Here is a 12,317-nt window from a genome sequence, read left to right as displayed (position 1 = left end):
TGAACATAGAACTGTAAAATATGAATTGTTGCTTGATTATGCATTAGACTTTTGCAGGCGGGAGACATAGTGTAATGTGTCAGTTAACCAGCTTAGCACAAGAGTACATGGCAACAGCACTAAGAACCACATCAGTACATGACCACAGCACTATAGGAAAAAAGGAAATGTGCTGATTAGTTGCTTGGGAAGAAAGATGAGATAGTAGATAAATCTAGGCTTCTTGAAATATTATGTTATTTCTTTCCCCGGAGGCACAGAAACAGAGCAGAGATTGAAATCTCTAAAAATGGTATAGATTTTACAGGGGGGACTGTAAAGTCTACTCTCTCTACAGCATCCAGAAGAGTCAACTGGGTTTGTAGTTGGGTTTTTTTTCCTTTCTTTTTAAACTTTGTGCTCAGTAATATAGAACTCTTCCACACTGACACAAAATGCAGGATGAACTGGCATTTTAATCCTGGTTCAGGACCACATCTTGGTCACATGTGGGTGCCTCCCTAACCTCCCAACTGTTGCAGGATGTTCTCAGTTAATTGGATCATGCTCAATGATGATGTGATGAAGCTTTGGAGAGGGACCCCCCCCCCCACTTCTCCAAAGATCTGTCAATCATCACTGAGGGCAGTCGACGGTATGGAGAGCCTCCTTTAACAGTAAATAAGTGTTTGCTACATTTTGGTGCAGCAGGGTGAATGAGAGGCTGAGAAAGAATTGTGCTCCCTGGGCTCTTGGGACACCACCTGGGATCATGGATGGTAGTCCCAGAGGGCAGTCTCCACTGCCTTGGCACTCACAGAAATTAAGACCTTCATGTAAGATCCAGGTCTTTGCAGGTGCTATATCAACCTGAGGGTAAACCGGATTAAAATGTTTATCACAGATTTATTCACATTAGCCTGGGTGTATCATCTGGACACCCAAGCCAATATGAGACTTACACTGCACTATATAGCAGTGTACATGAGTGATGAGGCCATAGTAAAAGGAACTGCACTTACATCACCTTTTTGCTGCAGTACTTATTGTTCATTATGCAGCTCAAAATATTCAATTCTTGAAATAGCTTGGAAATGCTTCTTAAAACATGTCAAAATAAGTAAGGAATCCCACTCTATCTACAGAACCCTGATGAAATAATTAAGAGTAAATAAAAGAACAAATTATTTCAAATTGTTTTTCTTCTCAATTTTACCTAGAGATTTGGGCTAAGATTGAGAGATTTTCAACAAGATGAGGAAGCTGTCAATTGCTCAGAAGGGAGTTGTTGTTTTTCTCATGCAAGAAGCTCATGATAGAAACTTGTATAAGGAATATAAACTTTGCATATATAATTCAGCTTGCTCGTAGAAGTTCTTCCTCATCAAAAAGTAGAAACTATTTGCTTCACTACGACACATCTAGTTCAAAAGTACAGAGCTGTATGAAGAACTGAAGAGGCAGTTTTCTTCCTCTGAGAGTCTTAGACCCCTTCCACACAGCTGAATTAAAATCCCAGGTGATCTGCTTTGAACTGGAATATATAGCAGTGTGGACACAGATAACCCAGTTCAAAGCAGGCATTGTGGGATTTCTGCCTTGATAGTCTGGGTTATATGGGTGTGTTGAAGGACCCTTACAGATCAGGAATGCGCAGCTAGAACTTTCCTGATGTTTTTGGACTGCATCATTGCCTATGCTGTCCAGATGGGATTTACAGGTCTCAAACATTGAGATGACCACTATTGGAAATTCCTGTTTTAGATCTTTGTTCAGGAATCTCCTTTTATCCTTTCACATAAATTAGACTTGCACCATTCCAAATCCCATTTTCAGTTAGTACAGGGGTTAAGAATACTGTCCCAATCATGGAATGATCAAAAAACCCTTCAAAATCTTTGTAGGAGTGCAATCATATGATCAATTCAGTGTTGTCAGAGAGCAGGGAGATGAGTGAGCTTTTTCCTGCAGATTGACATGCTGCAAGGACCTCTTCAGTAGGTGTGTACCAAGGACTAATACTATTGGGACAAAAAACACAGTTCCAACAGTACTTGTGCATCTCTATTTTTTTCCCAGAGGGTGTCTTTCTGAGTGAGAGAGCTTCCTTTGTCTGGGGAGACTCTCCATGTGAAAATCCATATGTGGAAGGTGATGAATACAAATGACAGGTGATGGGCATGCTTCCCCATCACTTGTTTTATTTACTCCAAGAATAAAACAGGGCTCTTATCTTCAGATATAATATTTTACCACTAAATCAGCTTTTCACCTTTACTACATGTTTTAACTATCCAAAGCAATGCATTCTAAAAGACTTTCCTTTTCCTGGCTTCCTTAAAGGAATATCTGGCATTTCTAAAGAGGTTTATTGTAAACCGTTATGATTTTTTCAGTACCTACAAAAAATCCTGTAACATTTTTGTTTACTAATAAAGATAGTTTGCACATTGAAAAAAAATAAAAAGTCTGAAATGTTTTTGCACAAAACATTAGGCTATACTCAATCTTTGCCCCACAAAAGCATTGTATGATCCCAGTTTCTATTTTTGTGGATTTTGTAATTAATTATTTGTCTCCATGGTATTTGTATGTGAACATGAAATTTATTGAAAAATATAGAAATGAAAGATTTGGGATTCAAACAGCAACCACTGGGAGAAGTAATCAGGGAATAGGGAGTGAGTTTTCTTCAGATACCTAGCTCTACGTCTCTTTCATATTCTGGGGATGCTGAGAAAATTTTGAATCTGTGATGGACTGGACAAAGGTAAACAAACTAAAATTAAATCCAAATAAGATAGAAGCCTGCCAGTCTAGGAAACAGACTATTATCTTGACCTGGATGGGATGCACTCCCCTTGAAAGATCAGATTTGCAGCTTAAGAGATCATGTGTCCCTGTTATTAGACCTACACACATTAGCTTTTGCCTGACTTTAGCTTCTGCGCCAGCTTTTTCTGCTGCTGTTGTTTGCAGGCTTTGCCATGATCCCATATGCATTAATGAATTTTAAGTAGAACTACTGCTGTCTTTTGTACATGGGCCCTTGAAAATTATATGGGCCCAGAAACGTCAGCTAAGTGCAGAATAGTGCTGCTAGAATAGACAGGATCAACCACACACGAGAAATTCCCATTCTTTTAAATTTGATGGTACCTGAATATTCTACTCCTCCTTCATCAGCCCTTTTTGAACTATCTCCTGTTTCTCTCCCTCCTTGGGTCTCCTCCTCCCCAGTGTTTATGTGTCACATTCAGTACCAAGCAACATTACTCCTTTTCTGCTCTGCTAGGGTGGTTATGCTGTTGAATAAGACTGAGCTCTAAAACCATCAACTTACGTTTTCTCTAAAATAAATCATATTGATTAATTTTAAAAATTAGTTTTACATATATTATATATTGTCTTGATCCTACTTGCAGTGAGTAAAGGAAGTTTCAAACAAGCCATTGCTACAGATTTATTTATTTATTTTTATTTCCAAATTGCTATGCAGACATTAATTTGGCACCCACATTCAACAGAAAACCTTTTTAAAGAAAGCAGTTGCTTCAGAACAGTGTTTCTCAACACTGTTCTGGGACCCCTAGGGGAGTCATGAGGGGGGTATAAGAGGAGTCACCAAAGACCATCACAAAACATAGTATTTTCTGTTGGTCATGGGGGTTCTGTGTGGGAAGTTTGGCCCAATTCTAACATTGGTGGGGTTCAAAATGCTCTTTGTAGATGAACTATAAATCCCAGCAACTACAACTCCCAAATGTCAAGGTCTATTTTTCCCTTTGGGCCATATTGAGTATTAATGCCAAATTTGGTTCAGATCCCTCATTGTTTGATCCCACAGTGCTCTCTGGATATAGGTGAACTACAACTCCAAAAGTCAGGGTCAATGCCCACCAAACCCTTCCAATATTTTCTGTTGCTCATGGGAGTTCTCTGTGCCAAACTTGGTTCAATTCCATCACTGGCAGGCTTCAAAATGCTCTTTGATTTAGGTGAATTATAAATCCCAGCAACTACAACTCCTAAATGACAAAACCAATCTCCCTAACGCTACCAGGATTTAAATTTGGGTGTATCAGGTATTTGTGCCAAATTTAATCCAGTATGTCCTGAATATCAGATATTTGCATTACAATTCATAACAGTAGCAAAATTACAGTTCTGAAGTAGCAACAAAATAATTTATGGTTGGAGGTCATCACAACATGAGGAACTGTATTAAGAGGTGGTGACATTAGGATGGTTGAGAAACACTACTTCAAAACAAGAGTAGGTAGAAACAGAAGCACAGATGCTTAGGGTAAGAAAAGTAAAAGACTCCTGTTTACTGTACTTTCAGTTCATGTTGAGGTGTCTCCAATAAACCATTTCTGGTTGATTGGGTTGTTACTTGTTGATAAGGAATTGAGGAATATAAAGATCTCAAGAAACTGAATGAGCCTGTTGTTATGCACTTTACAAAATGATTGAAAACACTTTCAGGTTCAAAAAGTCTTCCGATAATTTCTTTCCCAATGCCAGTAAAGTGATTTTACTTAAGAATTATTGACCCAGACGGCTCCTCAAATAAGTCTTAATTTGCCACACATAGGAGAGTGCTTGTTCACAATCAGCATCTGGTGGAATTATTATGAATCTGTGGTGTTTACTGAAAGAGTGTTTCAGTGCTTAAAGTTTTGTTTCATTCTGCGAAATCTTGTTTGTCTTTTTCATAACTTGTGGAAAATTTGGAAAAGTAAGTTGTCTTTCCCATTCAGCCATGGTGTCTCTAATAGTCTGAGTTTTTCTGGATCAAGAATGAGATGGAAAGGACTAACTCCATTTAAAATTGTTTGTAAATCTTAAAATCATTAAGTGTGATTGATAATAGGACACTTTAAGTATCGTAACTTTGAAACTGCTTAGGGATATGGATGGAGATATATATATATATATATATATATATATATATATATATATATATCATAGCTTTTGTCTTGGTTCTTATTTTAATGCCATTTTTCTGCAAACATACTGCAATTTATGAATCAGATAATCAGTGAGAAGAAAATTAGAGACCTGTCATAATTCGATTTTTGTAAAGAGACTGGTGCCATTTTAAGAAAGACATAGCTAAAAGCATTCAGGCAAAACAAAACAGCCAACATCCATTTGATTACTAACACCGCAAGACTCTATGTTTCTTTCAGAATTTGATTCATTACTGATTATATTCAGGAGCAATAAAATTACAGGAAGAACTGATTTAACAGCTAAGTTTGACGCAATGTGATGCATCCAGCGGGTGTCTGACACTCTTTTTAGTCCAATTATACTTTTCCCTGTTTGTCTTTGCAATTCAATGAAAGAGGAACATAAAAGGAGGATATAAATAAATTCCATTGGTGAAAAAGACTAATGAAGGTTTTAACCATTTCTATGCCCTAATGAATTTCCATAATAATTAAGTTCCGCCCTTTGTTGAAACAGTGGGCATACAGTGGGACTCACTGTGCACATGAATCATGTCCGATATTATTAAATGGTGTTAACGTGAACACACACACCTCACATGTTCAGCATGTTCACATATCACTGACATTTATTAATATGGGATGAAATGATCACTGAGCTACTGGAAATTTTGAATCCCAGGTGTCCACTGAATAAAGTTTCATGCAGCATCATTTACATTTTCGCTGTCACCATAATAGGTCTATACTCATACGTGGCACTCGATTCCTCTTCCTTATAGGATGCTTTCGTGAAGGGCATCAGGTCAAAGGCATGGATAGAAACCAACAAAATGCTCCTATTTGCTGCTACTGTAGCAATAACAGAAAGCTACTGACATTTGTTGTTACTCATATGCATTCTTAGTTTAATTTGCAATTAAGGTAAAGAAGCCAGCTTCCTTTACTTCATGAGAAATTGACTTTGGGACAATTTCCCTCATGGTGTCAAATAATGTAGCTTGAACTGGATCAGTTTGCACTGCATGATAGAGTACATCTCTTGGCCAAGATTCAGGGATTGCAAAAATTCAAGAATATTTCCCTTGTTATATCTTGCCTCATGTTCCAAACATCCACACTATTTTTTTGTGCAGTCGTAAACAAAATAATTTCTGGAAGAGTGGCTGCATAACACTTATTTCTGTAAGCTTCTAAAGAACTTCATTTAATTGTGCTAAACCTGAACGTCACTTGAATTTTTGTATTTATCTCTCTCTCTCTCTCTCTCTCTCTCTCTCTCTCTCTCTCTTTCTCTCTCTTGATGGGTTGAACTTTTATGCAGATTCAGCTTGAATCATTAACTGTGGCTCTCCCCTTCTTATCATAGCCTTTATGAATGAATGCCTGTTCTCCAGTATATCATTTTTTTCTTGTTGACTGGTAACAAGCAAAGCATAATGTACCAGATTCCAACTAGGAGTAGAGATTTACCACACTCCATTGAAATATCTCAATAAATGGCCACATTTTGTTCATTTAAAAGTTTTTAGCAATGACTGAATTTGACATTTTTCTATCAGACTTGGGCAATGTTACTGGGAGCAGATAATTTAAAATAAAGTTTAAGTCAACTACATCTGGCAGTTCTGAAATATTACTAAAAGAGCTTCCCTTCTATGGAATAATTTCTCCTTCCAGACAATGTTCTGATTCATTGGATCTTTTTGAGGAAGTCTTCTTAGCCTCAATTCTTTCCAAACTTGAGATATCTTTTTTTCATTTAATGCTGACTCTCTTGCAGTCTTCCTCCACAATACTTGTTCATATCTCTCAGAAGTCCCTAGCTTTCTTTTCCAGACTTCTTCATCAGACTGCTTCTGACACCTTTCCCTTGAGCCTTCTTCAGCAGTCTGCCTTCCAAGTTCTGCATCTTGTTAGTTGCAACTTGGAGCTATTATTAGGTCTTCAAAAGATCAGGAACTAAGCCCCATTTCATTTTATTTCGTCTCATTTTTATTGTGCCCTTTTATTGTGTCACAGACCTCTCAGAACTCAGTGATAACTGGGGGCTTCCTTAGTTGGACAGTTAATCTGTTCTAAGAGTTAGTATGACGTTTGAAGGAACTAACCAAGCTTAGTCTCCAAATCGATTTAGCACCTTGTATAGCACCTTTAAAGTTCAGAATAAAGCCTTGAGTGGATTCTCCGACCCACTAATTCACTGTTGTCCCACTTGTCCTGCTGCATGTAAAATGTCCTAGCTTCTTTCCCCTTGTGCCTTCGGCTTACTTGAGTCTTGCTCTTGGGCCTGATCTTGTTTGGCTTCATGTGTCCCAGTCTTTATCTGTAAAATGCCCAGAACCTCCCATTCTATCTCTAACCACCTTCAATAACCTCGATCTAGGGTGTCTTCCACCAATCAAGTGTTAATAACTGCTTGAAACCCCTTGTTTGAGTGGTTGTCTGACAGTTTCCACGCTCCACCTGCTTTTTAGTCACAGCACTCTAGTGGCTTTCTAATGGTGCTTTACTCGGCATGCAGGACTAGGCTTGAAAAAATAACCTGGCCCTGGGGATGATATTTCCATTTGATTTGGAATTGCTTTTAAAGTAACATCAGTTTACAGCTGACTAAAATGCAACTCCTTGCAGCAATGACGGAAGCAGAACTGTCACCTTTATATAAGATTACATTGGAAGATCAATTTTACTTTTCTACTCAGAACAATACAGAGAGAGGTGTGGAAGGTGATCCTTTCCTGATTAAACACTGATCCAATTCTTGCTTAAGACACAGGGAAACGTGATGAGATTTTTTTGTTTGAGATACCACATTGAAACAGCAATCTTGCATCTAGTTGTGCAGACAGTGACAGCAGTATTGGCTTGCCAACATGAGCCAAATGTGTCCAATATCATAAGGCTTAGGGGATCCCAAGGACCCCTTTATGGTGCCAGCTTGGATTCCATTATCAGAAGTAAGATATGCCTTCCTTTAAAGATACCCATTAAAGATAAAATACAGTATTTATTTTCCTCTGTTTTGAATGGCCTGGTGATGTTGGGGATAGTTGGTATGCAACCTCCTCTGCATTCAGTTGGAGCTACCTTCTCTATGTGCTCATCTCGATACAAAGTTTTTCTTGCAGCATGGCTAAAAAGACCTCTCCTTCAATGCTTTAGGAAACCATAATCACTCGCAGTTGACTAAGGTAGATTCTACATTATCATATAATAAAGCTTGCATTTGTATTGGTCACTAGGGTTGGGCGGTTTCGTTCGTTAATTTCATAATTCGTTATTAATTCGTATTTAAATTAGCTTACGATCCGATATTGAGCCATGCAGGAGTAATTAAAAATCGAAACGATTTTTTTCAATTTATTTCGTAATTGTTTCAAAATCGTTTCAAAATCGTTTCGTAATTGTTTCGAAATCGTTCCGTAATTGTTTCGTAATTTTACGAAATTTCGTATATTTCGAACTTTTTTAAAGGAAAATTTCGGAATTTTTTTTAAAAAACGAAATGCAAAAAACCCCTAAAAATGAATCGAGTTTAGAAACAAAATTTTCCATGGTTACCCAGCCCTATTGGTCACTGTAGACTAATAATGTAGATCTGGCCCTTGATCCTAAATAGTCCTAAATGGAGTGGAGCAGGTGACCAATTTTAAGTTTCTGGGTGTCACTATTATGGATGATCTGAAGTGGGCCACTCATATGGTAGTGTTGATTAAGAGGGCCCAGCAAAAATTGTACTATCTGACACTTGTATGGAACCAACAACTGAATGAAAAACTGCTGGTGACTTTCTACCACTGTGCTATAGAGAGTGTATCTGCATATGGTTTGGTAACTGCACAGTGGAAGATAGAAAGGCACTCCAAAGGGTCACCACTAGTGTACAGAGAATTATTGTTTGCCTTCTTCCCTCTTTGGAAGTCCCATAGCCTTAAAAAAAAGCTCAGGCACTCTTAAGGATCCATCTTACCTAGCATATACTTTTTTTTTAATTATTACCATCTGGAAGACAGTACAGGGATGCAAACAGGCTGAGAGATAGCTTTTATCCTAGAGCTGTAACTATATTGAATTCCATGGTTTCACATTGATGTGGCATTGGAGGTGGTTGGAGTGTGGAGTGTGGTGGTGGTTGGAGTGTGGAGGCTGGGAAAAGCATTTAATTTTGTTGCACAATGTACAATAACAATTTTTTTTCATGTCAGGAGTGACTTGAGAAACTTCAAGTCGCTTCTGCTGTGAGAGAATTGGCTATCTGCAAGGACATTGCCCAGGGACGCCCGGATGTTTTGATGTTTTCCCATCATTGTGGGAGGCTTCTCTCATGTCATTCTTCATATCCAGTTCACCCTGGACAACATTGTGGAATCTTAAGCGCCTTCAAGCCAATCCTTTGGCATCAAGAGGAAGACTTTGTGGTTTCAAATATAGGTCATTGGACTGGGGTTGTGAATGTTCAGGTTTTCACAGCCATTGAGAAAGAGGAAACTTGGAAAGCTTCTCAGCTGGAAAACTCCTTGGACCCAAGACTTCAGAGACTGTAACGTATATTTTCTTTGCCCCTGTTGAAACATCAAGTTTATGCCTAAGGAAGATAACTCATTGTGAACAATAAAAACTATTTCGAGTTATCTATAGTGTTTTGATCCTTGAGAGTTCCAGTTCTCTAAAGGATGGCAAGAAACAATCCCCTGGGGAAAAGATGCCACGTCCATGTTTCTTTAACTAAGATCTATAGCCCCCAGGTGAGACGGCATACTATGCCTACTGAATTAAACTGGGTTAAAGTATTCTGGAGCTGCCCCTATGCAGCATGGGGGGTCCCCAGAATTCTTTGGCCATACATATGGCTGACTAGTCAGAGGGCACATTGAGGCTATTGCCACCACTGCTGCATCACCACCAGCAGTCCTCTCCCAGATACTTGATGGTGATGTCAAATCTCTAGGCATTCTGATGTGACATCACCATCAAGCCTCTGGGAGAAAGCTGCTTGCTGGCGGTGATGAGAAGTGGGTTCATTACAAGTATGGACAGTGGATTGGGCCAGATCTGAAACTCCAGGATTGCTCCAGAGCAGATCTGCTGTTGATTAGATTGCAAGGAATAGGATTTCTTCAGCTCCTTCATACCAATGAGCAAAGCTGTGACACTCTGAAACAGAACCCCAGTTAGAATTCCTTGTCTCAATTTTGCTTCCTGATGGGACAGTACAAGAAACATAATCTTGAAAGGACTTCCTTTGTCCAATTACCTTCACATATGTAACCAGTGTAGAATTTTTGTGAAAATGTTCAAGACATGAAGAGTATCTTATTTTTCTATCTCTCTGGATTGCATCTACTCTCCCTAGACAGTAATTTCTAAACTGCCAGACACTCTAAAAACCAGTGAAATTATATATACGATGTATTCACTCTTGCAGTTTACAACAGATGGAGTGTGGCTATAGCTACACTGCAGCCAGTGATTGGCCTGTGATAAAACATATTTTATTACCCTATAGATTTATTTTAGTATGAACAGAGAGAATAAGTAAAGAGAAGAGGAGACAGTACAGCACTTAAGAAGTATGGTTAGCAAGCATCCGGAATGATTGGTAGATCAGCCAATATTTTTCTAAGTGGACAATTGCATTAGATGCAATGTTTATATCATTTTCCCACAGCTAGAATGGAAAGGAAGTACTTATATTTTCATGAGTTAGTCAGTAGTACTGCTGAGTGGAAAAAAAGAAAACAGTCTAATATACCTAGTTAACATAGGGGGTATGACAGTAATGTTGCCATAAGAAAGAAAGATTGCCCATTCCAAAGGAACACTAAAAATAAAACAGATGAGCAGCACATTGATTAGCATGTCATTGGGTGTCCTTTGTCTTTTGTCATCAGACAGCAGAGGGATGGGGAATAATAGTTGGGCTCCTTTCCCAATGTAGTTCCAAAGTATTGAAAATTGTGTATTAGCGATTCTTCAAAAAGAAAAATCACATGGCGTGACTCCTCTCTCCTGCCTCTGAGGACAATTTAACTTTAGGAACTTCTTCCAAGGGCTAAATTACACAATACAGACGCTCAATTCAACGATAATTTCAACCTCCTTATTAAACATTATAACACATCCAAAAGCATAATTCATATACTTCTATAGCAAGAATGGGCAACTTGTAATGCCTTCAGATACTAGATGGCATTCTTCCAGTGATGTGTGTATTTTATGGTCATTATGGAGAGAAGCATTCACTGGCTCCCTTATGCGATAGCCCCCCACCTCTTCAAGAATCACCATACTCTGCAGGGACTATCCCGAGACTGCCAAATAGTGATTAAAGCAGATGGAAGGCAAATGGGTTCCTTTAGTGAGCCAAGCAACAAGAATCACACAAAGTCCTAGAGGTTGACATTGTTCTTGTGTCCTCCTATAAGCACATAACCAGATGATACTTGGCTGCTCCAAGCCACCACTTCCAGCCACTACATGGGACTCACTTGAGGAAGGTACAGGAAAGAAGAAGAAAGGCAACTCTAGTTTGGCAGAACATTATGCTCCAGCTCCCTGTGCAGAATTGTGACAAACTCTCCATTAGCGGTTTGGGATGGTAGCAGTTGTATTCCAAGAATGTCAGGAAGACCACATGTTGCTCACCTCATTACAGAATCCATACTTTTACACACACACACACACATCTCATGTTACAAAATCATCACTCAATGAAGAGAAATATTCATATGTATCAGGCATCCAAGGAAACATCTCCACTGGATTTGAAATTGCACCCACACATAGTTCCTGCAATGGTACTCTTGAGTCCCATCCATCACCTAGTGCTGCCTGTTCAATTCTAGTTGTTAGAGCAGGATCTACACAGTACACACACAGCCTCAACATGGCTTATATTTTTCTGCTTCTGCAATTTTCCTTTCATGGAACATTACTGCCCTGAGCTTCTTCTTCAAAGATAGAGTTTGAGATATAAGAATTTCAGAAGGCTCATGCAGTTAAAACAATGGTGAGTAGCTAGCTACATTATGCTAATGACCTGGTATATGCAGAATAGTGGAAAGCAAAAGGCAATGGGGTGAGCCTCTTAAAATTAAGTTTTTTCACTATGATGTTTACAGTCAGTGTGAGTCAGGTAGAAACAGGAAAAAAATCAGTGGAATTATTTGATCAGCATCAATAATAATAATAATAATAATAATATTTATTTATACCCCACCACCATCTCCCCCAATGGGGACTCAGAGCGGCTTACATGGGGCCAAGCCTGAACAACAGATTATAATACAAAAATACAAAATTACAATAAAATAAACAATATAACATTAAAATATAAAACATCAAAGCATATAAATAATATATATAGAACATAAGAAC

General features: G+C 38.5%; 1 protein-coding gene across 1 annotated transcript in view; it reads left to right on the top strand.

Annotated features, from left to right (window-relative positions):
• TPO (thyroid peroxidase) overlaps nucleotides 1-12,317 on the top strand; it is a 93,651-nt gene that overhangs the window by 189 nt on the left and 81,145 nt on the right. The gene's annotated exons all lie outside the window — the stretch shown is intronic.

This window comes from Anolis sagrei, chromosome 1 (genome assembly GCF_037176765.1).
Source record: "Anolis sagrei isolate rAnoSag1 chromosome 1, rAnoSag1.mat, whole genome shotgun sequence".
Lineage (NCBI taxonomy): Eukaryota > Metazoa > Chordata > Lepidosauria > Squamata > Dactyloidae > Anolis > Anolis sagrei.
The sequence above is the reverse complement of the archived record's forward strand: the minus strand, read 5'-3'. Positions and strand labels throughout refer to the sequence as shown.